Genomic DNA, 27,060 nt, shown 5'->3' on the forward strand with positions numbered 1-27,060 from the left:
AAGCAAGAAAGAAACAGTCAACCCCCCCTCACTTTATTTTCAGAATGGGTCACCCTAAACGATTTTCACCTTTTCAAACTACCAAGTGTCTTATTTCTCTAATTTTGTTTATTAAGGCTCCTTAGACTCCCCAAGCAATATTTCATTGCTTTATATTTCCACTATCAGAATTATTCATTAGCTTCCTCATATTCAAAAGAAACTCCTTATCTCCATGGTACATCTTTAAGTGCTGAGTTATTAAATATAAATGTGCTATCAACTATTGGGCAGAAGTCAAACCAACCCATTCCTGAAGAATGTATTTTTATTTATATAATTTCTCTTTGCCCCTGATAATCATGTTTTTATATATGTGTGTGTGTGTGTGTGTATAATGACACAGTTTCAAAAGGAGTAATTCCCAATTCCCTCATCCAAATTAGCACAGGAAGCAAGATACTGACTTCCAATCTATTAAGCCTGAACAGGAACTTCACCTGGGTCTCCTGTTTCTCAGATAGGGATGGCAGCATGAACACCTCTGTGTCTATCACAGCACAAATATCCAGTCTTTGAAAAAATACGGTCAGTGAAGTCTATACAAAAAGAGGGATTGCAGATTGTGTATTTCAAGTAAATAAAAGCAAATTTTCATAAACATAAGCCAAATATAGAGGAAATGAAGAGGGGTGAGATTACAGAACTTGCCTGTACCCGTTAGCTAGCCCACTGGCTACTTATAAACAAACATCTTTCAGCTTGCTAGATGTTTTGGATCTCATTCAAAAGGCCCTTCTTCACTGGCACTGAACAAAGGCGGCAGACAACTAGTGAAGGTACTAATCTCCTTTCCACATAGGCTGGCAAATCCCAGGAGAAGAAAGAAGGTGGTGGAGAAAGACTTCCTCCTAATGGCTTTACTTGTATGGATGGATATTCAATAACCTGTGTAAACGTTATTTGTCCTTCATGCATAGGAATAACAGTGCTACAGATAAGCATATTTATCAAATTCCTGTTCACTTTTCATTAGCTGATTTAGGATCCAGAAGAGCTACAGAAAAGAGTTTTCTGTTCTTGTGAGTCTGCTAGACACCTTTCCTCCTCCTCTAAGTGACACAATTTACCCTAAATATAACCCTGTGCTGCCTCAGGTCACTGATGTACAGTTCCATGATAACTTTTCTGTATTTAGCAACATGGTACACTCTTAAGGCATATGGTCCCATTAGCTTTCAAATGTAGAATATGCGACTGAGGAGATTTACTTCAACTCTCAAGAAATTCTGAGATGTCAGATTTTTATTTACTAAAAAGTAATTTGCAGAATTTTTTTTATATTTTGGAGCTTTGTATAACTTCTTTGAATATTCTGCATTTGAGCTCATTACAATTAAAGTTCCAGACTCTGTACACAAGTAAAATAACCCCTAAGTATTTTCAAAGGTTATATTGCACATGCAAGAGAACTAATTGGCAACAGTCCCATGCAAAAGTGAACCTGGTATAGTTATGTTGTAAAAAATGTTGCCATTCATGTGGATTGACCTATATATCTCATAGATGGCTTTTTTCATGCCTGAGGAATAAATATTATAGTATACTATTGCCTATCTAAAAAGAATAAAAGTTACATATGTCCTCTGTGTGTGCATGTCTTCTCATTTTCTCTGTGTAATCAAATCGAAGTATCAGTACCACCACCTTTCTATACTGGTAACATAGAAACGTAATGCATCCTCTGATTTTTCAGAGACATGAAAATTAATTTTTACCATGGAAAACTGTAAGATACTTCCAGATTTAAAAACTGGTCTCCCTTTCCAATTTTTCATTTTACATTATGCACTGTGATGCCCCTAAGGAGCTGCAACATGGATGCTGACAAGATTTTGCCTACTGGGGCTACCTCCCTACATAATTCTGCAGAGCCATTTGAAAGAAAACTGCAGTTGTAGCCCTTGTGAATTAAGGAGCTAAGAGAATTCAGACACCTACAGAAGAATAAAGAAAAACATTTTTATTTCCCAAATCCAAATCCCACTTCCTCTCCTGCAAAAGAAACATCATAACAAGTGCTATATAAAATCCCAATTTTGCTATCCTAAGAGATCTTTACTTAGTGTATATGGCATAAGAACATATTTCCCTATTCAACTCCCAGAAATTCATCAGCATAAATCAGAGTTTTCCAAATTGTTGTTCACAAAGACATGGCAAACTATCTGGTTCAAGGAAACATATTAAGCAGTATATCTAGTATTGCCTTTAATTAAAAAGATACATAGTTGGTCAGGAGGAAATTTTGAATACTAGTTGTTTTCTGTAAATTTAAGTCTGGTAAGCACGTCTGTTAAACAACAAACAGAATCTGTCTTGTTTTACACATTTACATTCCACTTATTCCCCCCCACCCCACCCTAAATACCCTTTTTTTAATTTGGAATTTTTCAATAGTTTTTAACTAAGCACTCAGCATCTTAGCTCATATTTACAGCTAGCAGCATATCAGTGCTCTCTAGTTTTACCTGTCTAGGGAGCTATATGTGTTCATTCACCCTCCATTGCAATCCCATTTTCCTCATAAATTTCATGTTATTTTCATCATAACAAAGCAGAATTTCAGATCCAATATTAAATTCTTTAGCCTATTTTCTAGGTAGAAGAATCAGTGGGGTTTCTGACTGCTCTGTTCTCTGACAAATCAGTTACTTTGATGCTATAAAATGATTATTTTTCTCCATCACTCAGATTCATTTCAATTTAATCAAATGGTTTCTTATTTTTTAATCATAAACCTAACAGTTCTAATTTTTAAACTGATTCACACAGTTATAAAAGTAGAGGAAGTCTCTTTGGAAAGTCTGCTTTAGCTGGGGTGATAGGCACTAATAGGACAAAATTGTTGTTTATTTTCCATAAAGACCTTTTCCCATCTTCCTTGACCATGCACAACTGATTTATTTTTTGTTCCTCAAGAAACATGAAGAAATGAAGAAATATACATCAAACTGTTAGACATTTTCTTGTTCGGTATATTCAGCAGTTTTATATAAGGCCATTGACAACCTCAGATTAGTTGCTATGTGAAATTATACTGCCCTTGACACTGACAGCTGCGTATTAAACTTTAATTCTGCAGGAACATATGCTAATATAACATAATAGATTGGGGGTAGTTTTACTGATTTCACAGAGCAAAGGTGTCTCAAATTTGTTTCATGATTGTTAATCCTACATCTGTTGAACCACTACATCAAACAGCATACATCATATAAACACCTTTGATCCACACTGTGTTTCTGTTGAAGTAGCCAGAGCTTATACAATACAAAATTTTTGTTCTCTTTATGTCAACTGTAGGAGGACAGACTATACCTGATTTAGCATAAAGTTAAAAAGTCAGGAACAAACAATATTTGATCTTGCATAAAGCCTGACAGTACAATGATAACAGACCATAAATTTCTGAAAGGATTTGAACTAGCAGAGTGCATTTATATCAGATTAGCATTTTGTATCATGCTGTTATGACACTTTTGATACAGTACTGGATACTCTAAAAAAAAATTATTGTAAGACTGAATCATGACCTTCCTGCTCATGAAGTTAAGCTCATATTTATTTTCAGAATCAAGTTATTTTACATATTTTTTTATAAACATCTATAAATAAATTTACTAAACAGCTAATAAGCAGCTAATAAGTTTCTTTTGTTTGCTTTATGGGAACAAGGAGTAAAAATTACGAGGGCCCAGCATGAAAGAGAATCAGAGAATCAGACTAGAAAAATTACTCCTTTAAAAAACTTCCTTTTCCTTACAAATAAACCAAATGTTACTACTATAAAAAGCCACCTGTGGAGAACTAATAATTTTAGATGTATGAAAAAATCTTCCCAATGTGAAAAGAGAAAAAAAAAGTCATTTTATTCATTTTTTATATAGTAGAGCACTTTTATACAGTTGATTATTGTTACACAATAAGGAGAGCAGGTGAGGTGGAGGAGTTGCACTCTATGTAAGGGAGATGTTTGACTGTACAGCCCTTACAGTTAGGGATGATGTGGTTGAGAACCTCTAGGTGAGGATTAGGGGGATGGAAGACAAAGCAGATGTCATTGTGGGTGTTTACTACCAATCAACCAGCCAGGATGAGTTATTTATTCTCTGGGCAATTAGGAGAAATCTCTGAATCAGTAGCCCTTGTCCTTACGGGAGATTTCAACTTCCCAGACAACAGTTGGGAATACCATACTGCTGTGATGAGCGAGTCTGGGAAATTCATGAAGTTTGTTGAAGATAATTTTTCGCCACAAGTACTCAGTGAGTCAACTAGGAAAGATGCCCTCTTAGAGTTGTTATTTGTGAATAGAGAAGGAATAATGGGAGATGTGATTGTAGGTGGCTGTCTTGGCCATAGTGATCATAAAAATGGTTGAGTTTAATGTTTTTTGTTGTAATGAGAAAAAAGGTCAGCAGAGTTGCTACCTTGGATTTCAAGAGAATAAACTTTAAGCTATTCAGGGAGCTATTTAGCAGCGTCCCCTGGGAATATGCTTTTGAGGGTTTAGGAGTTGATGAGTGCTGGTCAGTTTTTAAGAACCATCTTTTAAAAGCATGGGAGAAGGCAATCCCATGATGTTGAAAGTCAAGCAAGCAGGTTAGAAGATCAATTTGGCTGAACAGGGAACTCCTTTTGGAACTCAGGCGGAAAAGAAATTGTATTATCTCTGCAAGCAAGGTCACTTGCAGGATGATTACAGGGCTGTGGTTTACATATGCAGGGAGAAGACACATATAAAGCCAAAGCTGAACTAGAGTTAAAACTGGCCAGTGTAGTGTCAGGCAACAAGAAAGGCTTTTCTAAGTACATTAATAGCAAGAAGAGGTCTAAGGAAAACATTGGGCCAATGATTGATGAAGAAGGTCACCTGACAGACAAAAGAGGGGATTATCCAACTGTATTCAGCATTGGTGCAGCCTCACCCCGAGTACTGTGTGCGGTTCTGGGCCCCACAATTTCAGAAGGACGCGAAGGTCCTTGAATGCATCCAGAGGACAGCAACAAAGCTGGTGAAAGGGCTGGAAGGCATGTCCTGTGAGGAGCGGCTGAGGACTTTGGGTTTGTCTAGTTTGGAGAAGAGGAGGCTGAGGGGCGACCTCATGGCTCTGTACAGCCTCCTGAGGAGGGGACGTGGAGAGGGAGGTGCTGAGCTCTTCTCCCTGGGATCCAGCGATAGGACGTGTGGGAATGGTTCAAAGCTGAGCCAGAGGAGGTTTACACTAGATATTAGGAAGCATTTCTCTACCAAGAGAGTGGTCAAACCCTGGAACAGGATGGCTAGAGAGGTGGTTGATGCCCCAAGCCTGTCAATGTTTAAGAGGCATTTGGACAATGCCCTTAACAACATGCTTTAACTTTTGGTCAGCCCTGAACTGGTCAGGCAGTTGAACTAGATGATCATTTTAGGTCCCTTCCAACTGAACTATTCTATTCTATTCTATTCTGTTCTATTCTATTCCAAACACAAGGAAAATCTAAATTTCTGCCTTTAAGATTAGACATAAACTGCATCTGAAGAAATACTAAACCTACTTCTTATTTTCTAATCTAGAAGAAATCCTTTTCAGAATTCTACAACTCTTAATTACCCATTCACTCATATAAAAATGACCATAGCTGTGCTAAACCTGTTGAGATCTTAAAATCCAGCTGAGATCGTCCCAGAGTAACATTGAATGAGATTAATAATGATTAATGTACATTTGTTTTAGATAATAGATTAGATTGAAAACCTTTCTTACATGCCATCACAGAAAAGCCACAATGAATATGTACATATCTATTTATCTTAAATATTGCTACTGAGACATTCTGTTGAAGATATTTCACATAATATGAGAATATTTTTCTCTCTGGTTGCACTATTATATTGTAAAAGGTCTATCGAAGCTAGAGATTATTTTTTTTTAAGCTGACATGAGTAAGCAAAACTTCCTAAAGCGTTGTGCAGAGAAAAAGAGATTTAATCATTTAGATTTACTTAGATATTTAGATATTCTTTAAGCCAATATCAACAAACGTAGACAAAGCAGTCACAATTTCTGTCTCAAATAGACTTAAAAATAAATGTGTCCTATGACATCTTCACATAGTATGACATTTGCTGAAATGAGCATGGAGCATTCATGCAACATGGTTCTTTTTTGACTGTTCTTAAAAATGCAGTCCCACAGTCACAGCCTGGCTTCTACTTATGGGAGACAGAAGAATGAATTAGTAGTACTGCTTTTGGGAAACAAATGTAACTTTAATGTTGACATCCTATTTATCCCCTGTTGAGAAATAAAGTATTTTGTGTATTGAAATGATGAATTGTAACCGTTAAACAAAAATGTAATGCGTTTGTTACAGCCACCAAGTAGACAAATTACCATTATGCTGTGCAAGTAATACTTTACAAACCCATTTGTCACACAGGAGAGGTGTCATATGCAATCTGATTCACCCTGCTTAATGTATGAAATGAAACCTTGATTTTCTTCAGCAGATATAAACCAATAACAACTAGCTTACATTCCAGAACCAGTGATAAATACTTTGTTTTCTTAAAAAAGCAAACAAACAAAAATGCAGCATCTCTCGTGCATTTGCAAGAAAAATCTAGGATTACACTGCATTTTAATTGGTGTTAAGTATACTGAAATCTTCTACATATCACACAAATCACAGCAATTACCACTTTACAGTTACCAATTCAATAGAACTCTCTAAATAAATTCAGCAGGATAGATCTTTTGCTGATGGAAATCAGGAAACATTTGGTCAATTTAAGTACAGCTGCACTGACTTATAACAGGTTTAAGTGACAGTACTTCTGTCCAGTACAATTTAAACACCAGTTTACAGCAGTGGATGACAAGGCCATAGGTATGATTTCCAGTATACAGGGCATTTATTACGATCTTAAGATGAAATAGAATAAAAATTTCAACAAGTGCAAGACTATATACTTTCACACTGAAAATGAGATTTAGGTAAAAATTAAGTTCCAGTTTCAGGAAAGTGATCTAGAAAGATACCTTCAACAACACTCTTATGCTAGAGAAGCCTAAATCAGCAGCTTCCTGACCTGAGTATCAGCTTCTAAGCGAAGTGTCGCCTCCATGCAGCAGAACTCCCCGTTGCCTATTCAGGCACTGAGTTCTATCTTGAACTCTCCCAGTATTTAGAAAGAACTAAATTCAGACATCTATACTATGGACTTAAACATCAAATCTATTTGTCTAGTTTATTCTTTATTATCAATAAAGAAAAATTGGGATCTAGAGTGAAACAGCACATGAATCTCACTGTCTCACTAGCTCACATTCTGTCTATGTCCCTAGATATCCCAGAAAAGCAGGCTAGCTCTGCACATAATGGATGCAAATAGAAAACTCTGCATGTGTTCAACACAAGATATAGTATGGGTACTTCTGGGGGGAAAAAAAGGAAAAAAAAAAAAAAAAGGAAAAAAAAAAAAAAAGACAAAATAAGAACAGGAGCAAAAAAATTATTTTTATAACAGACAAGTAAATAGAGCACTCAGTTGCATTTATTTTCCTTTCCAGTTTTAGGATACAAAGTGTCACTTCCTTCCTTCCTTCCAGCTGGGTTGCCAATACCACAAGCATTAGGGAATCAGAAGAAAAAATGAAGTTTTAAACTACTGGGTTGGAAATAGTTGCCATGTCTACAGATGTTGAGTGTCATCTGAAAAGCCACAGGATATCCCACACCTCTGTGTGTGGCAGATATATATAACATAGGAACAATAGACTAGCAGCCTACTGGAAGGACACCTGGAGAATGAAAAATGACGGTATCATGCAATCATAGAATTGTACAATATCTCAAGTTGGAAGGGACTCATAAGGATCATCAAGTCCAACTCCCTGCTCCTTGTAGGACTACCTAAAACTAAACCATATGACTGAGAGCATCACCCAGATGCTCCTTGAACTCTGACAGCCTTGGTGCTGTGACCACTTCCCTGGGGAGCCTGTTCCAGTGACTGACCAGCCTCTCAGTGAAGAACATTTTCCTAACGTGCAATCTGAACCTCCCATGATGCAGCTTCATTCCATTTCCTTGTGTCTATCCCTGGTCATCAGAGAGATGAGATCAGCACCTCCCCCTCCACTGCTCCCCTTGATGAAGTTGTAGGCTGTGTTGAGGTCACAGTAGATACCAATGTCTACATTGATATAGTTGTCCTGAAGTGACTATAACCAGGACTCTCAAGAAGACGTTTCTAGATTTGGATTATTATTCTTACACCATACAACTGAAATTTAAGACTTAAATTGTGTTCCAGCTTTTGCATTTGGAACTGTAAATCCAAGCAAGTTTCTAGCTGATATTTGTTGAAATAGAGCCTTTTCTTTTAAACTCAAGGATAATACCACACCAACAATGATACTTCTCTTTTCCCATAAAAAAGCTTCTAGAACCACTCATGAATAGTGACGATTGTCCATCGATTTGGGTCAGAGAGGAAGTAAAAGACTAACCACCATGTCAGTGGCCTTAAATGAGAACAACAAAAACACTCTATAGCCCTTTAGCAAATGCAGTAGCAGAAACAAAAAAAACACATTGTAAATAAAAGATACCTATTCTAAAAAATCATGCCTGCCTGTCAGTCCTATTGACATGAATAAGAGCTTTGGCACTGAGCTCCAGAGAGGCATAATCCTTGTGATATTAGCAAGTCATCTGACTATGTCTTTTGGAGACTGCTAAGCCATGGTCCAGGAGCCATGCAGGAATTCGGTAGATTTCTTGTAACAAAGAAATACAAAAGAGATTTTATGCGTACATGTATTTATGTATACATATGTATCTTTGCCCTCCCAACTTAGCTGCAACCTCAGGTCTGTTGAGATTTAGAAAGAAGAGCTAAATACAGTTATCTACATATCAAATTTTCATACCAAGCCTACTTGTCTAGGCATAACTTTATAGTCAATACAGAGCAACTGGTATTTAGACTAGCACTAAATAGATATTTTAGCAGATAAACCTTACCTAAGGATTGGAGTTATGCTTTTGGAGAGCCTAGAGCAGCAGGCTTGCTCTGTGCTAAGTGAGAGAGAAAGAGCGAGTAATAAAAGTGATCAGAAACCCCCACCACTTTGAGAAGAAAACTGTGATTTAGAAGTCCTTTCTATATAACAGCATGGAACAGGTCAGGGTAAAAACGACACAGAAGCCAGGAAGAAAGAATTATCTATGCATTAATGAAAGGTCATTCTGTCATTACTTCTCCATAGGAGACTTGCTGTGAATGTGTGAACAGGATAAAGAATGTGTATGTTCAAACAGGGAGGAAAAGAAATGTCACTGTAAATAGTTTGAGATGCAAAGAGTTCAGAACAGGAACTGAAAAATCACCTTTGCAGGCCGTTATATAAAATCATCATGAATCAGGATGCTGGCATTCTGGAGCATACCGTGAGTTTACACGTTCCCCACCCCCCACCAACACGCACCCACTTTTTTACAGCGGTTCCCAGCAATTTCGTGTTCTCATCACCTGATTTCTGGCATTGTTAATGGATGTAAAAACACAGAAAACCATAGCAAAATATATGATGGGAACTATGTAGCAGAGTCAAAACCTTTGGTGGTCCTGTTCTCTTTCCTGTAGTGGATGATGGCAAAAAGTAATTAATCTCTTGTTGCTAGTTTTGTGGTGTGATATTTTAAGTGTGACTTTCACCTTTGACCTTAAGTTTCCTTTCTGACTTTATTAAAAACCTAAGCTTTTCAAGTGTTTTAATTCTTCTTTCATACTGGTTTTGTTCTTCATGGATTACTCAAACATAAACTTCAGGAAGGCATTCAGTGCCCTGTAAAACAGGTGAATTCATTCACTTCTAGAAATTCGTTGAAACAAGTTTTCATCTACTTTTCTTGTCCCAAAATGAATTTCTTCTTATAAAGAGGGCTAACTCCTCATTCTTGACACTTTTTTATGTATCAGATTGCTAGATTTGGTGGCCTGGTAAACTGCCCTTAAAAAAAAAAAAAAAAAGGGGGGGGGGGAGGGGGGAGCTATATATGTTGGGGTTATTTTTTAGTTCTAAATTTCCAGAGTTCTCTTTCTGATCCAGCTCAGGTAGTTTTACCCTGTGCAAAATTGAATAAGCATATAAAGATTACAGCATGTAATTTTGGCCTTTAACCCGTTCTTCTTGCTCCTTTGGAAAAGAAATGTTCATTGGCAGCAGATGCAGCACAAAAACCTTAGTCTTAAGTAGGACCTCAATTTATAAACTACTTAACACTGATACTGACCAAAAAAAAAATTGTAACTGTTGTTACCTTACATTTTCATTGGTTCTTACTTGCTTTCTCTAAAGTGACTTAAAAAATATAAGATGACTGTAAGAGGAGTTTACTTCACCAGAGTCAGCAGCTCTCTTGGGTTACTGTTCTCTTTTTAGCACTACTGCGGAGGTCCAAATTGAAATCCCAACACCAATGAGCCAGAGCAGTTGTCTTGAACTCTCAACCCTTTGTTCACAGCAGATGCCTTCAAGGCAGACCTTCTCTCTTCAGTTCAGACTGGAATAAAAAAGTGTCTATCTTGAGTAATACCAAAGCTGATACAACATTTTATTTTTAATAAAAAAATGCAATGCTGTTTCCCTCCCCCAAAATAGAAATATCAAATATGAAGTCAATATCAAGTTAAAAGTGTGGTTAAATCTGCATTGTGCTGTACATAAACTTTTCTGATTTATACTGATAATGTAACACAGCACAAAATCTCTCTCTTTTCAGTGCATTAATGAAGATTAATTTTATATTGAGGGGGACTTCAATATCATAGAAAACATGTCTCTACACTACAATATTAACCTGAGGTACTAGGTTCTGATTCCTCCCCAAAGTTCTGTATCAACATTTCAGAAATGATCTGAGCATTACATTTCTCTCTGAGTACAGTTTAGTTTGTTCCCATCATAAAGTTGAAGGGTTATTCAGTTGTACTTTTTCCCCTAAATCATCTAATAAAAATAGCTATAAAAATTCAATTACAATAACTGCACATAACAAACCTGGGTGTCTTTAAACTGCAGCCTACAAAAACAATTAACGTGTATTTTCAAGGGTAAAAAACCTGACTCTAAACCCCACATATTTAACTTTAAAAAAAAAAGACTCATCAACGTAAAATGGTATGATACATACATTATATGTATTCCACCTTATTTACATTCAATAATTACAGAGCAGCAGATGTTCACATGTTAATGAACAAACAAACCTGCAGGTGAGGCAAATGGATCCTTACCATCCTACATTTTCAGGGACTATGGAACTGATTATTTCTAAATAGAAGAAGAATAAAAATAATACCATTTATTTTTAAAGACAGGCAGCTAGCAATTTTTATATTACTAAGAACACTGATTCACAGGATTTATTTATTGAACACACCTTACATACTTACCACCACTTAAATACTAATAGTTTATACTTGGGAAAAGGCACAATATTAGCAGCATAGGCGGCTTTGTTCAGCTTCCATGGAACAGTAAAAAGGAAGATTTGTTGAAGTAAATTCAATACAAATAAAGTAAATCCTAGGAATATTTGCTAGTTTCAAGTTGTAGGAGAGCGACTATGCAAAATGTGAGAAGGCTATAACAAGAATAGTTCCTTCCTTGCAGAAAGGAACAGTAAGGTGCAGAACAGAACAGCCAAAGTAAATGCATAGCTGTTATAGAGGTGAATTAAATTAACACAACGTAAGGATTAGGCAAGAAGCTCGGACCCTTTTCCTACTTTCATAGACTTGTGCATAATGTAATGCCTTCATAAATACAACAAGGTTGCTTTTTAGACCCAGCTTTAGGCTAGGTGTAAACTCAATAATATTTGTGGAAAGCATTTATGTTTTTCCTCAAGCTTTCTTTTACCAAGCCAAAGAAGGAACTTTTTTTTAGGTACTCTTGTAATATAGGCTCTACCAGTCCTAGTAAACTCTTCTGAATCTAGTCATGTTTAACCACTTTTACCAATGATCAGACCTGTAAATAGTATTCCAGATAACATCTTAGTCTTGCCTAGTGACATGGTACTCATATTCTGATAATCAAAAAAAGAAAGGTAATTTTCTAGCTGCTAGGTTTTTACAAGAATGCATGAAAAATTTTCAGTGACTTCCCAGATGTTGGTGTGGAATGATCCAAAATATCTCTGCTAATTTTCATATGCAACAGATTAAAGATCGTAAACACAGTGGAACGAAATGACAGTTAAAGCATAATTAGAAACATAAATAACATTAAAGACAATAACATGAAATAACAGGAGTAAGAGAAAAACATGTTTTCAAATATAGTTTTTTTCTGTAACACAAACACTCTAAAAGTTTACAGGATTATTCTCACTGGAGATCCTGAATATCTTTCAATCAATCCTTCTTTCATAACCTGTTTCACTCTTAACCAGCTTTAAAGAAAAGTCAAGGAAGGAAAAAGAAGTGCTATTTAATTTTTACCTGAAAAAGTAAAGAATGTCATAGACTTTCAAGAACATTGCTGAGTAATCAACTCGCACACTTTTATAACTGAATCTTATCTTATCAATCTTATCACACAAATCAACACAAATTTAAAACTCAATCTTAACAAAACTCCTGCCAATGTGAGTAAAAAGTAATGGAAAAGAAACAATTTGTTCATTCTGCTCGCAACCACTTGATGTGCATGTTTATATCTTAAGGCAGACAAGCATTTTGTGGAAAGCAGTTGGAGGAAGCGTGATCCAGGAGAGCTCTCATTTGGTGCTAGATGCCAGGTTAGCAGCACATAGGGATGAAATGGAATGCTGCTAGTTGTGCCCTGACAGCAAACGCCTGAGTTACCTTCACTCAGGCAATCACCATGTTTTCTGTTAGTCAACAATTTTCCAATGTTATATCCTTTGAAAAATATTTTTTATATCAAAGACTTATAACTTCACCGATGTCTTCATATCCGATCTTTTCTCCAGCAACAAATACCAGATTTTCTTTTTAGTTTCATCTTTCACTGGAAGAAAATTAGCCCCTTTTCCCAATGCCAAAATGTTCTAGGTTTGTTGCTTGTTAAAAGTCGAAAACTCAGCCTTGGGAAAAAAAGAAAAAGAAAGTGCTGAATTTTTTTTCCTTCTTTGTTTTTTCCCCTAATGACAAGAACATGTGTTTCCCACCTTCTGACTGATTTTCCTAGCTCCCTCACAGGACAGTCCTGGAACCAACTCCAACCTCCATGAAGCAATTGCCCAGTTTTCCTACCTGCCGCAGCATTTTTTGCCTTGAGAACAGTTCTCAAACCTTTCGGTCTAGAAGCGCCTTCTCTATAGTATTTACTGTAAAACATAAAAAACCCTTTAATTAATTTTCGCAAACAACAATAGTATAGCATACCTATCAGGATATTGTAACCATTTCTTCTACCTATATGGGTTTTCTGAAGGGTAGTGAAAGGGGATTTGGAGCGTATGCCTTACATCATAAGGTAGCTCAGTCAGGAACAGAACCGCAGTGTAAATTTAAAAACAAAACTCTAGTACTAACAGTGCTGACTTGTCAAGTAAACAATATTACCACAGACCATTAAGAAAGAGCAAATGTTTAACTCCTGTGAAGTCTGAGAGTCACAAGAAAGAAACCAAGAAGTTAGAAAAGTGAAATAAAAGCATTTAAATCCCACTACAGAAATTGTGATAAGAGGTGCTTCAGGTGTACTTTGAGGAATCTGAGAATAAAACATACAACAAATGCTCATGGACATCAAAAATGGTATCCTTTATTCACCCTCCAGGACACTTCAATACCTTTACCTCTCACAGTACTCACCAGATCTTTCTTCTAGGTTCTATCCCATCCTGGTTCTCTGCTTAAAATATGTTGCAGTTTTGTAATCCCTGTCCCCAGACTGTTTTGCCCCAGCCAGGTTCAAGTCATCTCAGCCCTGAATCCTCCTCCCCCCTTTCCTGGTGCACTATCCAACCGACTCCCTAGCAGGTCTCTCCACAGAGGTAATTAGTGCATTTTTTCCTGACTCTGCAGGGAGTGACTTTATGCTTTACTTCTGCTTGTCATCTGTTTCAGGCTATACCCTCCAGTGCACTCAGCCAGGGAGCTCCTCTGCTCAGCCCTAAGCAGCAGGGCAGGAGCCTCTCCGGACATTGCTGCTGGACCCCCTGCAGCCATGCCCTCCAACAGAGCAGTACCTCCACTGTTAACAAATCTATGTCACCCAGTAGCAGTGAATCCTAATCAATTAATAAAAAATTAATTGTTGTGAGTTAAGTGCCCAAAAAGTCAGGAAGCCCAACTGTTGGTGTGCTAGTTCTCACTTATATTAGACTCAGACCTTCCACAGTTACTTTAAATTAATTGCCTTATGCAGACATTAGAACAGTTATGGAATATTCTCTACTGACCTAGGTTAAATAATTTACTGGGATGAGATTATGATCTCTTTTCTTCTTTCATTTGGAAAAAATAGACAAGAAAATCCAAAAACAATGGATCTCACCCAAAATAGTTATAATCCAGTGGCTGGAGAGAATTGGCATGCAATATGTAGGCTCTTGTCTCTCTGGCTGGGGATTAAGTGCTTTCTGATTTATTTCTTGAGAGAGAAGGCTAGTGGAAAAGAGATTGTATCTGTCCTTATGACCATAGTCCACATTCGTTAACCAAAGCTAGAATCCAAGCCTTTGTCTCCACTTTCTCAGGTAAAGGCGATAACTACCAGGCAGTTTCCCACTCCAGTGTAATTCTGCTTCTCCTGTCTCTCTTGGATCTGAGAAAGCATCCTGATTAAGACGTTGTCAAGCAAATATAATTCTGAAACTGTTCAGCTGCATTTGTACCTACATTTTATAACAACAAAATGAAAAACAAGATATTCTTTAGAAAATATTCTGACAGCTTTCTGCTAACCAGTAAATGGAAACCCTATGGTAGTGTCTAAATGAGTGTATGAGCTCCACCAAACACTAAATAATAAATGAGTTCTCATCCTGACCCTCTTAATTTTAAATACAGATATTGTTACCTTTGGCAAAAACATATAGTCTTTCCATCTTTCCCAGTTATGTAATAGAGGAGCACTGTTAGCATTCATTACTAAATTTAGTGGATTATATACAAAGAAAATGATAAAGTTTATTATAAAATCTGTGAGACAAAATATTATATAACTCAATGTGGCAGTGTTAAAGTTGATCTGGTAACCATAATTTTTTTATCTAACATTTAATGAATAAAATCTTAAGTTCCACTCAACTGTTCTATTTTAGTTTTATTGTTAAATAAGGACTTTGCATAGTGAAGCACAAATTCAATCAATTCCTGAACTTCCCAATAAGCAAGGCTTTTTTTTAAATTATTTTTTTCTCAAACAAAAAAAAAAAAATACCCTCTAAGCAACACAAATTTATCTCCTTAATATTCCTGTACTTTTTTATTACTTTAAGGCTACTCAGGTGTCTGAATCCTTCTAAGTCTAGGAAAAGCTGGCTCCTTGACCTGAAATAGGCATATGTTTAATTAGTTTACTTTGACAACTGAAACCCTTCAGATGGTGACTGAAATGGACAGGTACCTACTGTACTAACTTGTTGACCAGAAATTCATACAATCAGAATCATAGAATGGTTTGGGTTGGAAGGGACCTTAAGGATCATCTGGTTCCAACCCCCCTGCCATGGTCCGGGACACCTTCCACTAGACCAGGTTGCTCAAAGCCCCATCCAACCTGGCCTTGAACACTGCCAGGGATGGGACATCCACAGCCTCTCTGGGCAACCTGTTCCAGTGCCTCACCACCCTCACAGTGAAGGAATTCTTCCTTACATCTGATCTAAATCTACCCTCTTTCAGTTTAAAGCCATTACCCCTTGTCCTATCACTACATGCTCTTGTAAAAAGTCCCTCTCCAGCTTTCCTGTAGGCCCCCTTTAGGTACTGGAAGGCTGCTTTGAGGTCTCCCCGGAGCCTTCTCTTCTCCAGGCTGAACAACCCCAACTCTCTCAGCCTGTCTTCATAGGAGAGGTGTTCCAGCCCTCTGATCATCTTCATGGCCCTCCTCTGGACTTGCTCCAACAGGTCCATGTCCTTCTTATGTTGAAGGCTCAGAGCTGGGTGCAGTACTCCAGGTGGGGTCTCATGAGAGTGGAGTAGAGGAGGAGGATCTCCTCCCTTGACCTGCTGCTTCTTTTGATGCAACCCAGGATACGGTTGGCTTTCTGGGCTGCAAACGTACATTGCTGGGTCACGTTGAGATTCTTGTCAAACAACACCCCCAAGTCCTTCTCCTCAGGGCTGCTCTAAATCCACTCATCCCCCAGTTTGTATTTGTGCTTGGGATTGCCCCAACCAACGTGCAGGACCTTGCACTTGGCCTTGCTGAACTTCATGAGGTTTGCACAGGCCCACCTCTTCAGCCTGTCAAGGTCCCTCTGGATGGCATCCCTTCCCTCCAGCATATTGACTGCACCACACAGCGTGGTGTCATCAGCAAAATTGCTGAGGGCACACTTAGTCCCACTGTCCATGTCACTGACAAAGTCGTTAAACAGTGCCGGTCCCAATACCAACCCCTGAGGAACATCGCTCATTACTGCACTCCATGTTGGCCGTCACCAATCATCTCCTTATTTTCCATGTGCCTTAGCATAGTTTCCAGGAGGATCTGCTCCATGATCTTGCCAGGCACAGAGGGGGCACTGACTGGCCTGTAGTTTCCTGGGTCTTCCTTTTTTCCCTTTTTAAAAATGAGGTTTGTGTTTCCCCTTTTCCAGTCAGTGGGAACTTCACTGGAACTTCTCAAATATGATGGATAGTGGCTTAGCCACTTTATCCACCAGTTTCTTCAGGACCTATGGGTGCATCTCATCAGGTCGCATGAACTTGTGCACCTTCAGGTTCTTAGATGGTCTTGAACCTGATCTTCTCCCACAGTTGGCAGCTCTTCATTCTCCCAGTCCCTGCCTTTGCCTTCTGCTTCTTGGGCAGTGTGGCTGGAGCACTTGACAGTGCAGACTGAGGCAAAAATGTTGCTGAGTACCTCAGCCTTCCCATGTCCTCGGTAACCAGGTCTCCTGTTTCTTCTGGAGAGAGCCTATGTTTTCCCTAATCCTCCTTTTATCACCAACATACCTATAGAAGCTTTTCTTTTTGCTCTGGCCAGATTTAATTCCTTTAGCTCCTTTAGCTTTCCTAACCTGATCCTTGGCTGCTTGGACAATTTCTCTGTATTTTTCCCAGGCTACCTATCCTTGCTTCCAACCTCTGTAGACTTCTGTTTTGTGTTTGAGTCTGTCCAGGAGCTCCTTGTTCATCCATGCAGGCCTCCTGGCGTTTTTGCCTGACCTCTTCTTTGTTGGGATGCATCGCTCCTGAGCTTGGAGGAGGCAAACCTTGAATATTAACCAGCTTTCTTGGGCCCTTCTTCCCTCCAGGGCTATATCCCATGGTACTTTACCAAGCAGATCCCTCAAGAGGCCAGAGTCTTCTCTCCTGAAGTCCAGGGCAGTGAGCTTGCCGTGTGCCCTCCTCGCTGCCCTAAGGATCTTGAACTCCACCGTTTCATGGTCACTTCAGCCAAGGCTGCCCCTGAGCTTCACGTTCCCCACCAGCACCTCCTTGTTGGTGAGAACAAGGTCCTGCATAGCACCTCTTCTCATTGGCTCCTCCATCACCTGGAGAAGGAAGTTGTCATCAACACATTCCAGCAATCTCTTAGATTGCTGATGCCCTGCCGTGTTGTCCCTCCAACAGATATCAGGGTGGTTGAAGTCCCCCATGAGGGCCAGGGCTTGTGAACATGAGGCTACTCCTATCTTTCTATAGAGGGCCTCATCCACTCGCCGCGAACTGCCACGCCCTGCCCTGGCTGAGGCGCCACGCCCTGTTTGCCTGCTCTGGTCGCTGCCCTTTGTGGGAGCGGGACGGCCGCTGTTATTCCTGGCCCTGCCTGCGCCTTATCAGCCGCTCTCCCTTGTGAGAGCTGCCGGCTCTTGGTGGGTCTCCGCGCTCCCCTGGGGTTTCCCCAGCTCAGGTATGCCACGAACCCCGGCTCGGCTGTGGAACGCACCTGCACCAGAGCTGATTGCCTCGGCAAATTGCACACGTTTAAATTGTCAAACAGATTAAGTCCCACAGTGACAAAGGGCAACAGCTTGAATTTCTTTACAACGTAATTGTGTTGGCATTACACATGAAAGCAGAAGCCCTCACTGCATTTTGTCAACATTGTATTCCTATTTTGACTAATTTATTCCAGTGTTTTAAGATTTTTTTAATTTAAAGACATATAAAAATAATTTAGTAGTATTCTTAACATATGATCTTGTAAGTTACAATACATTGAAGTGTTTTATATCAAATATCTAACACATACTTTATGAATCAAGATATAATTCCAGTATTCTCATGAATAGAAAATGTACAAGTCAGACTGAGCTCCCTCACCTTTTTCTAAGGATAATTCTAACCAGTAGAACTGTAACTTCTAGCACAAGTAGACAGAAAAGATATCACCTATAACTGAATATTTTGATGGTGCAACATTTCAGCCTTAATACAAGCATGCGTCTTTTCTTATTATTTTAAATACATGTGAGTCATATCTTTAAATATATGACTCATGCATATGGCTAGTTCTTGGAAGTAGGCCATTACCATACAAAAGCTACAGGCTCATATAATGAACTGACCAAGGCAGAGAAGACAAACAGCTTAAATTGAAGAGCATCACTATTTTTAATTCTTTTTTTTTTTTTTTTTTTTTTACTGCATTATATTTTTATTTCACCCTTCTCTCTTTCCATTAACAGTCCATAAAATAAATGCCTGATACTCTATCAGCAATGTTGATTTTTTTTTTATACCTAACCTAACTAAACTTAGTAGTAATATTAATTTAATTATAAGCTTAAGAAAAAAAAACCCACTTATTTAATAATCTAGTTAGTCTGTGAGAAAAAGCTTTCCGAAAAGCAATAAGACAGCTGAAGCTAGCTGATGGGTCTTATTCATATTATACAAAATATTTGCAAATTGTCACACTCCTATCTAGCGAAGCAGTTTGTAGTATTCAAGAGTCCTATCTGTGGCATTAGATATATTGTTCTTGCCACTTCTGAAAGACCCAGTGGGATAATCGAGGTGAAAATAAGTACCTCTGAATTGGACATAAAACAGGCAACAGCTCTCAGGCTTCAGCATCTTGCCCAGAGTTTCAGTGACATATCCAAAGGGGGGAACAAAGACAGAGCCAGGCTCTTTTCAGTGGTGCCCAGTGAAAGGACAAGAGACGATGGGTGCAAACTGAAACACAGTCTGAGCATAAAAAACCCCTTTTTTACCGGGAGGTTAATCAAACAATGAATGTGATTGAACTGGGTAGCACAGAGGGATTGTGGAGTCTCCATCATTGGAGATACTCAAAACCTGACTGGGCGCAGTCCTGGGCAACCTGCTCTAGCTGACTCTGCTGTGAAGATAGGACTGGGCTAGATGATCTCTAGAAGTGCCTTCCAGCCTCAGCCATCCTGTGATTCTGCCAGTCTGACCTAGCGTGCTGAGGGGTCAGATGTGCCTGCCCACAAGAAAGAAATGTCACCCTGTAGCCAGGAACGGAGGCTACCTTCCCCACAGTGGTATGTTCTTGGATCATTCAGCTATGTCATGAAACCTTAGATTAAAGAATGAAGCCATGGCCTCTAGGGCATACAAATAGCTAACTGAGCATGGTAGACTCCTGCAGAAGTTTGTGGGTATGCATATTACCCAGAACTCTCTGGAGAACATCAGGTATGAAAGAGACATAGACATGAGAGGTTCCTGTAGGCAACATAAAAATTTTGCAACGAAAAATTTTAAGTTGCAAAAGTGAGGAGATGATGATAGAAATTTGTCTTAGACATGATTAGTTTAAGAACAGAAAAGATGGCAGAGGGACAGATGGTATGAACTGAAAGGAGGGGAAAAGACAAGAGGAAGAGTTACCATTCTTGAAGATGTTTACAAAGTTAGTAACTGAAAATGTAATAACAACTAAGCTTACCATAAGAGCTTCCCACTGCTGACCAACAGAGAGGATAATAAGGTGGCAAACCACAAGTATGAAAGTGGAAAACCCTCACTGAATGAAAATGAGTAATACTGAAGGAAGTAACATAGGACATCAATGAGCATCAGAAGCGGTGTTTGGTCAACACTCTCAACAGAGAGGATCAAGAAAATTATAGTAGAGAGCAGGGATCGGAGGTAACATGGAAAAACCAATATGAAAATTTCAATGGTTTCATGGAGCAGAGATCATAGAAACAGATAGAAAAGAGAAAGAGAGTAGTGGTCCATGAATAATGGCTTGTTCTAAAATGTTGCTCAATGCAGACACGTTATTATTTTCTAGGACAGTAGCTTACATACCAGAGAGTAGTGTTCAAGCTATTTACATTTAGACTGATGGCTTTATTAATGTCTGTTCCCATTTCATAACTAGTGTAGTAGTATTAGCGGGCATTGTGTACAGATGCATGGAAAGATGGACTAACTACACTTAGCAATAATGCTGACAACCATTTTCTGAAGATTAGATTATCGCTGCTATCAGTTTCAAGAAAATCTGCACTAAATAAATATGGGTATAAACTAAATACTGCAAGAATTAAAAACTGGCCACCAAGTTTACATAAAATAAATGTAAACTTTTTGCTAGGCAATCTCCATGGGAATCCATTTTCATTCACTACTTCTCTGTCTACACACTGAAGCATTTCATTTTCCCAGTAGGTAAACTAATTAAAATCACAGAATAATACTAATTCTTGAGCACAGAACTGTGATAACTTAGTATGCAAAAAAAAAATAATATTGATGCACATTGCTTTAAACAAAGGACATCAAAAAGAAATAAGAAAGCTGAGCACACAGCTCTTCTGATTTGCTGATAACACAGAGATGTGTCCTTATAATTTCTTTTTGTCCCTTCTTTTGAGAACAATCTCATGATGTAAAAATCAAAAAAAGACCATATGTAAAGATCATCCCATTCAGCTAGGCAGTATGGATAATCAATTTACAGTTAAATAAAAATGGTGATTACAAGATAGGTCTTTTAGAGGAAGCATTTGGATTATCCACAGATAATTCTCTTCTACAGTTCATCCATCACCTATTCAAATGTCCGTAAAATTTATGTGATGAATTATGAATGTGCTCTGACCTTTTGTTATGTATAGGTGATACAGATCTTTAAGTTATTTTGCAACAGAAGTCCTCTAAATCTGAAAATATTTGAAAATAAGAGTCAACAGAGGAGGAAGGGTTTGTTTATCTAGGTTATTTTATTTCATATTTTATTAACATGAGAATTTTACCTTTTCTTTCAAAATTACAACTAGAACACTAAGAATTAGAGCTGTTAGTGTTAATTCTCAGAAGTGTGATACTCAGGCTCTGTGGGAAGCAACACAGAAAGTAGTCTTTCAAGTGGATTAATAGATGGCAGAGAAAGCAACAGCATATACAAACACAGACCAGCAGAGAGGTTTGGAAAGAGTTAGGGTAAAATATGTATACTCTGTGAAATTAGGTAATAGCACTTAAACACCAATTTACCTGATAGCAGTTTGCATTTCTGCAAGTTCTTCAAGGTGGAGGCTATAATCAAGGTCCTAAATTCATCAGGCTTAATTTTACATTTCTGAAGTGGCAAAGAGGGCACTTTTAAGAAGACATTATCACTTGAACAGCTTTTTTCCTCCCTTAGTGCTGTTAACCATTGTCTCTCACTGAGGCACTATGGCCTATTTAATCAGTGTAGAATTTACCTTGAGTCCATAACAAGACCATTTACTTCCCATCTGGTTCTACTCTGAGCACTCAAATGGGGCCTAAATGTCCATAGACCTTGTACTTGCCCTTTGAAATGGATGAATTCCCTGTCAAAGAAAAATAAAGATGCCCATTAAACAACCCTCTAGTATTAGAAGATATTCTTCCTGAAATCATGACACAGGGTGAGCTGTTTGTATAGCCATAGCAGAAGTTTTCCCAGCATTGATCCATTATAGGTTACTGCAGAACAGTTTATGTCAGTGCATGTAGCTTTAGGTGCTCCCAACACCCTTAGAAAGTGTCACGTCCTAAAATACACAGGGATACCAGCAAAAGTAATTCTCACAGCCTACATTTTGTTCTGTCTAGGTGGACCTTTGTAACTGCGCCAAGTTCCACAGACATTAGTAGTTGTCTGCAAGTAATACAGAATCAAAAAATTGGTAGATATAATTATTTGGAAATTTAAGTACTTCAAAGCCATAATTCTTTATTCTTGGAGACATAATAGAAAAGCAGAGGGTATGAAAGCTCCATCTGACCCCATTCATGTTTATTATTACTCATACTGGAGTCCTTTGACTTTTATTCCAGAGAACAAAAAGCTTTTCTTTTGTTGCTCTCTATATCTCATACTATTTGAAGTGCCTTAAGGGAAATCAAATGCAACTAGCCCAGCACTGAAATGTAAATAGAGTGTAACAGATCAAATTTATTTCACTGCAATCCAGTAGGACAGGAAATGAAGGTAAGAATAATACAGGGAATTTATACATGTGGAATGTGTTTACCCCAACCTAAACACAACTAGAACTTTAGCATACTTATCCAGGAGAAAAGATCACCACATATTGACCTCATACAGCTTGTGTACAGGATGTGTAGATCAAGTAGATCCAGCATCTCTTGCATAGTATCTCTTTGAGGATCACTATTTTAGTGTTGATTCTAAGATATAGAGACATCTGACCTGTCCTGTACCAGCCTGTGAAGATGACTTAAAAACCTCAGGATGTCTAATGAGGGACAAGGTATCACCCCAGGGTGATAACCTTTGTCATCAAAGGATAAAAATGGGCATTCCTCTCTGCGAGGGAAAACATTACAGCAGGGAGGGTGGATGGAATCTTAAGCAACTCATTTTACCATTGATTATAGAAAAAGAACTTAACATGGGCTCAGATGTGGATGCCTATGGTACGGATATCTGAGTTTGGCTGATAAAATTGAAAACCACATACTTTGCTATAACAAGGTCACGGCCACTAGATCAAGAGGAGTTGTTTTCTCCCTCTACTGGGCACTGGTGAGGCTAACACTGGTGAACTGTGCTCACTTTTGAGCTCTCCTGTTCAAGAAAGATGTAGTTAAATTGGAGATTGCCCCAAGGAAGTTACTGGGGTGTTCACAATCTAGCTGGCATCACCTAGGAGGGGATGCCAAGAAAGCTGGGCTTGTTTAGTCTGGCAAAGAAGAGGCTAAACTGTGGTCTAGCTCAGGCCCACAGTTATCTGAAGAGCAGTTGCAAAGTTATGGAGCTAAACCTTTCTTGTTAGTGCAAGGAGCACTGATAGAAGGAGCAACGACAGCAGATTGCAGCTTGAGAGGGTCAGGTGAAAATCAGAAAAGAAAATTCACTGTGCATGGTGCAGCACTGGAATGGCTTGCTCAGAGAAGCTATGAAACATCCCTCCTTAGAAGCCTTCAAGATTAGATTAGACCAAGACATGCTGAATTAACTCATCTATTCTTGGCAATAGTCCTGCTCCAATCAGAGCGTTGGGCTAGTGATGTCCAGAGATCTCCTCCAGTAAATATTTCCACAAGTCTGTTATGTTTAAACCAGTACATATTGATGTTGGATGAACTGAAATAAAATTTATAGATTTATATTTTGTGTTCAGTCTTAATGGTGAAATCCTGGCCTCATAGGAGATCAGTGGGAATTTGTCCCCGACTGTTGTGGGGCTGAGAGTCAATATTATTTGTTACAGAGGAAGAGCAGAACTGTGCTTTGACTTATGTTATGGAAGAGACAAACTCAGAGGAAAACTGGAAACCTTAATAATGGCCATCTTCCCTTTCTCAGTCATACTTTGATAAATGTCAGAGGCAGGTGCTATATAATCTAAGAAATACAACAAGTTAGTAGATTAGTCTGACATAAGTAAGTATCCATTCAGCACCTAATCACTATTCAAATATTCCATTATGAATCTAATAGTTGATCTGCTCTTGCATACTGTGTGTGTTGGAAGGGTGAATTTTCCAACTAAATAAAACACAGAGATATAAGTCTATTTTCTGTTCTCTGTTCTAACACAATTAAAAATAACTAATACTTTAAATCCCAGCTTAAAAAAAAATCCCATAGCTTTATGCATATTAACTACATTATTCATTTAGTACCTGGAAAGTGTATGTTTAACTCCCAACTAAAAATACCCAAAAAAATCATCCCCTGAAAAATATCTAAATATAGATTACTTCATTACCTGTAAATCACTTTCAAAAAGGATGCAGCATGTGAAATGCTAAATGAAAACCGACTGGTTGAATGCTGTGCCTCTTGCAATCAGACGGCATAACAATTACAGCACCAACTGCTAATCCTAAGAAATCAAAACACAGTTAGGCAGCCACTAAATTCTATTATAAAGTGTAATTATTATTATTAGGCTTCTTTCAGAAAATGAAGGGATGGAAACATTATGCAAGTACTTAACCTTTTTTAGTAGCTAGGGCATTGTTCTTTACTGTGCTACTAAATATATTCATCTTTAAAAAGAAAAAAACCCTCAGTTCTGAAAACACTAGCTGCTTCTTCTCTTTAATGTTTAATCAGACATGTTGAGATATTCTATTTTTTTTCCTGAAGTGGATTAGATTGAAAATGAAGATATGTTAAACAGGCAGAATGTGTAATAATGCTTTGTAATTAGTACAGTCTAGAGCTAACTGTATTGCACTACTGATGTATGTACTTCTCATGTGTTGTTTTTTTTTCAAATACCTAACATATACTGCCACTACAATGCAAAGAAAAAAAAAATCATGGCCATGATGTATATACAAGCTTATAATGCTGGGGATATATATAAGTATTGAAGCATAATTTTACTAAGTAAATTGAAATCACATTCACAATTATTTTTTTTAATCCATATAGGAAGTTAAATAGGTCTAAAGATAAATGAATGGATGCTACAGTTATAAATCCTGCTCTGGGACTCAGGCATACCTTTTTTTCTGCCTAAGGAGTATTGATTCTTGTGATTCCTTGCATATCACAACAGTTTTATTTTCTAGCCATTTATCTATGCAGCGAGTTATTTGTCTCCTTACCCTCTTGCTGTGGGTTAGCCCCAGTGGGCAGCTAAGCACCACACAGCCGCTTGCTCGCTTCCCTCCACCCCCAGTGGGGTGGGGGAAGAGGAAAGGAAGCGTAAAAGCAAGAAAACCTGTGGGTCGAGATAAAAATTGTTTAGTAAGCAGAGGACAAGTGGAAGAAGAAAGAAAACAAGACAAACCAAGCGATCACTCATCACCTCCCACAGGTAGACCGATGACCAGCCAGTTCCCGAGCAAAAGATGACTAACCTCCCTAATAACCCTTCTTTTCCCTTTTTATTGCTGAGCATGATGTTATATGGCAGGGAATACCACTTTGGCTACTTTGAGTCACCTGCCTGGATGCGTGCCCTCCCAGTCTCTTGTGCACAACCCCCTACCCCCCATCTATTCACTGGGGAGGCAGAATGAGACACAGAGAAGCCCTTGACACTGTGCAGGCACCGCTCAGCAACAGCTAAACATGAGCATGTTATCAACAGTGGGTTTGGCCACCAATCTAAAACACAGGCCCATACAAACTGCTTTGAAGAAACTTACCTCCATCCCAGCCAGACCCAGGACACCTCTCCACACAGACAGCTGAAATACTGTTAAAAAAAAAATTTAAAATTAGCCATACATTTTATCTTCTGTGTTAACCATAGCAGTAATTTCTTTGAGAAATCCTACATACTATGAAAAAGAAACCCAGCCCCTCTACTTTCTCATAAATTCTTGTTGACTATTTCTAGCCAAATCACACCCCCTAAGATATTTCATCCAACAATAACTTCCTTACCAGGAAGTGAATCTATATTAGCTGGCTATTGATCCCTTTTCTGAGCTGCATGTTCCACTGAATTATATTTGCCTTGAAAGTCTGAGCTTAGTAGGGGTGGAAATGTGATTCAGGTGTTTTCCTGAAACGTTGCTATGCTGACAGGTTTTCCTTGAGCCTAATTTGTGATGACTACCTCCTGCAGTCAATCCTACCCATCTTCCTGAACTGATGGCTGCCATTTGGTGCTTTATTCCATGCATTTGTTAATTAGCTTTATTCATTCAGAAATTTCTGTAAGTAATTCTCAGCCTGTCAGCTGCTTGAGGACAGCCTGCCTCTGGCAGCAGCAATTCGCTCTCCCGATGGGTGACTCTGCCTGGTGCTTCACTCTCAGGGTGCTTCACTGACCAAAACTGACCAAACAGTCCCTGTTGGTTGTTGTTGTTTTTTTTTTTCTTTTACACCTGGGGATTGGAAACAAGCTGTGGGTTCCCTGTGTGGTTCTACAAGATGAAAGGTTTACCCCTAAGCTAGATTTGGTCTTGTCTCTCCTGCACCCAGATCTGTGAGCTTTGGGCAGGTTATGCTGTTTCTCAGCCCTGCTGCCGGCTGTTTGCTACCCACCTGGAAGCAGTCCCCTCTGTGCGTGGGTCTAAGTCTCCGTGTCTGCTCCTCCGTGGTTAGGGCACTATCTTTTCTCATCCTCTACCGGATAGTCTAGTAGCTACTGCACAGTCTAGTAGATTTATGCAAAGTCATGTAGAGGGCATGTAGATACAATGAAGAGTGAGGGAGAGATAGAGACAAGGTACAGTGTATGCAAACTATCTTAAAGCCAGTGTCCTGGTCACAAAGTCTAATTTGCTTTTCTGACAAGTACTCCTTGTAGGGAAGGACAAATTGTGGTTAGAATAGAATAGAATAGTTCCAGCTGGAAGAGACCTACAATGAATATCTAGTCCAACTGCCAGGACAGTTAGAGGTGGTTGCAGGACATATATTAATTTCAATGCTTTTGAAAGTCAGCACTTTTTTATTATTCATTATCTTATAGTGC

Source organism: Accipiter gentilis, chromosome 31 (genome assembly GCF_929443795.1).
Source record: "Accipiter gentilis chromosome 31, bAccGen1.1, whole genome shotgun sequence".
NCBI classification, from domain to species: domain Eukaryota; kingdom Metazoa; phylum Chordata; class Aves; order Accipitriformes; family Accipitridae; genus Astur; species Astur gentilis.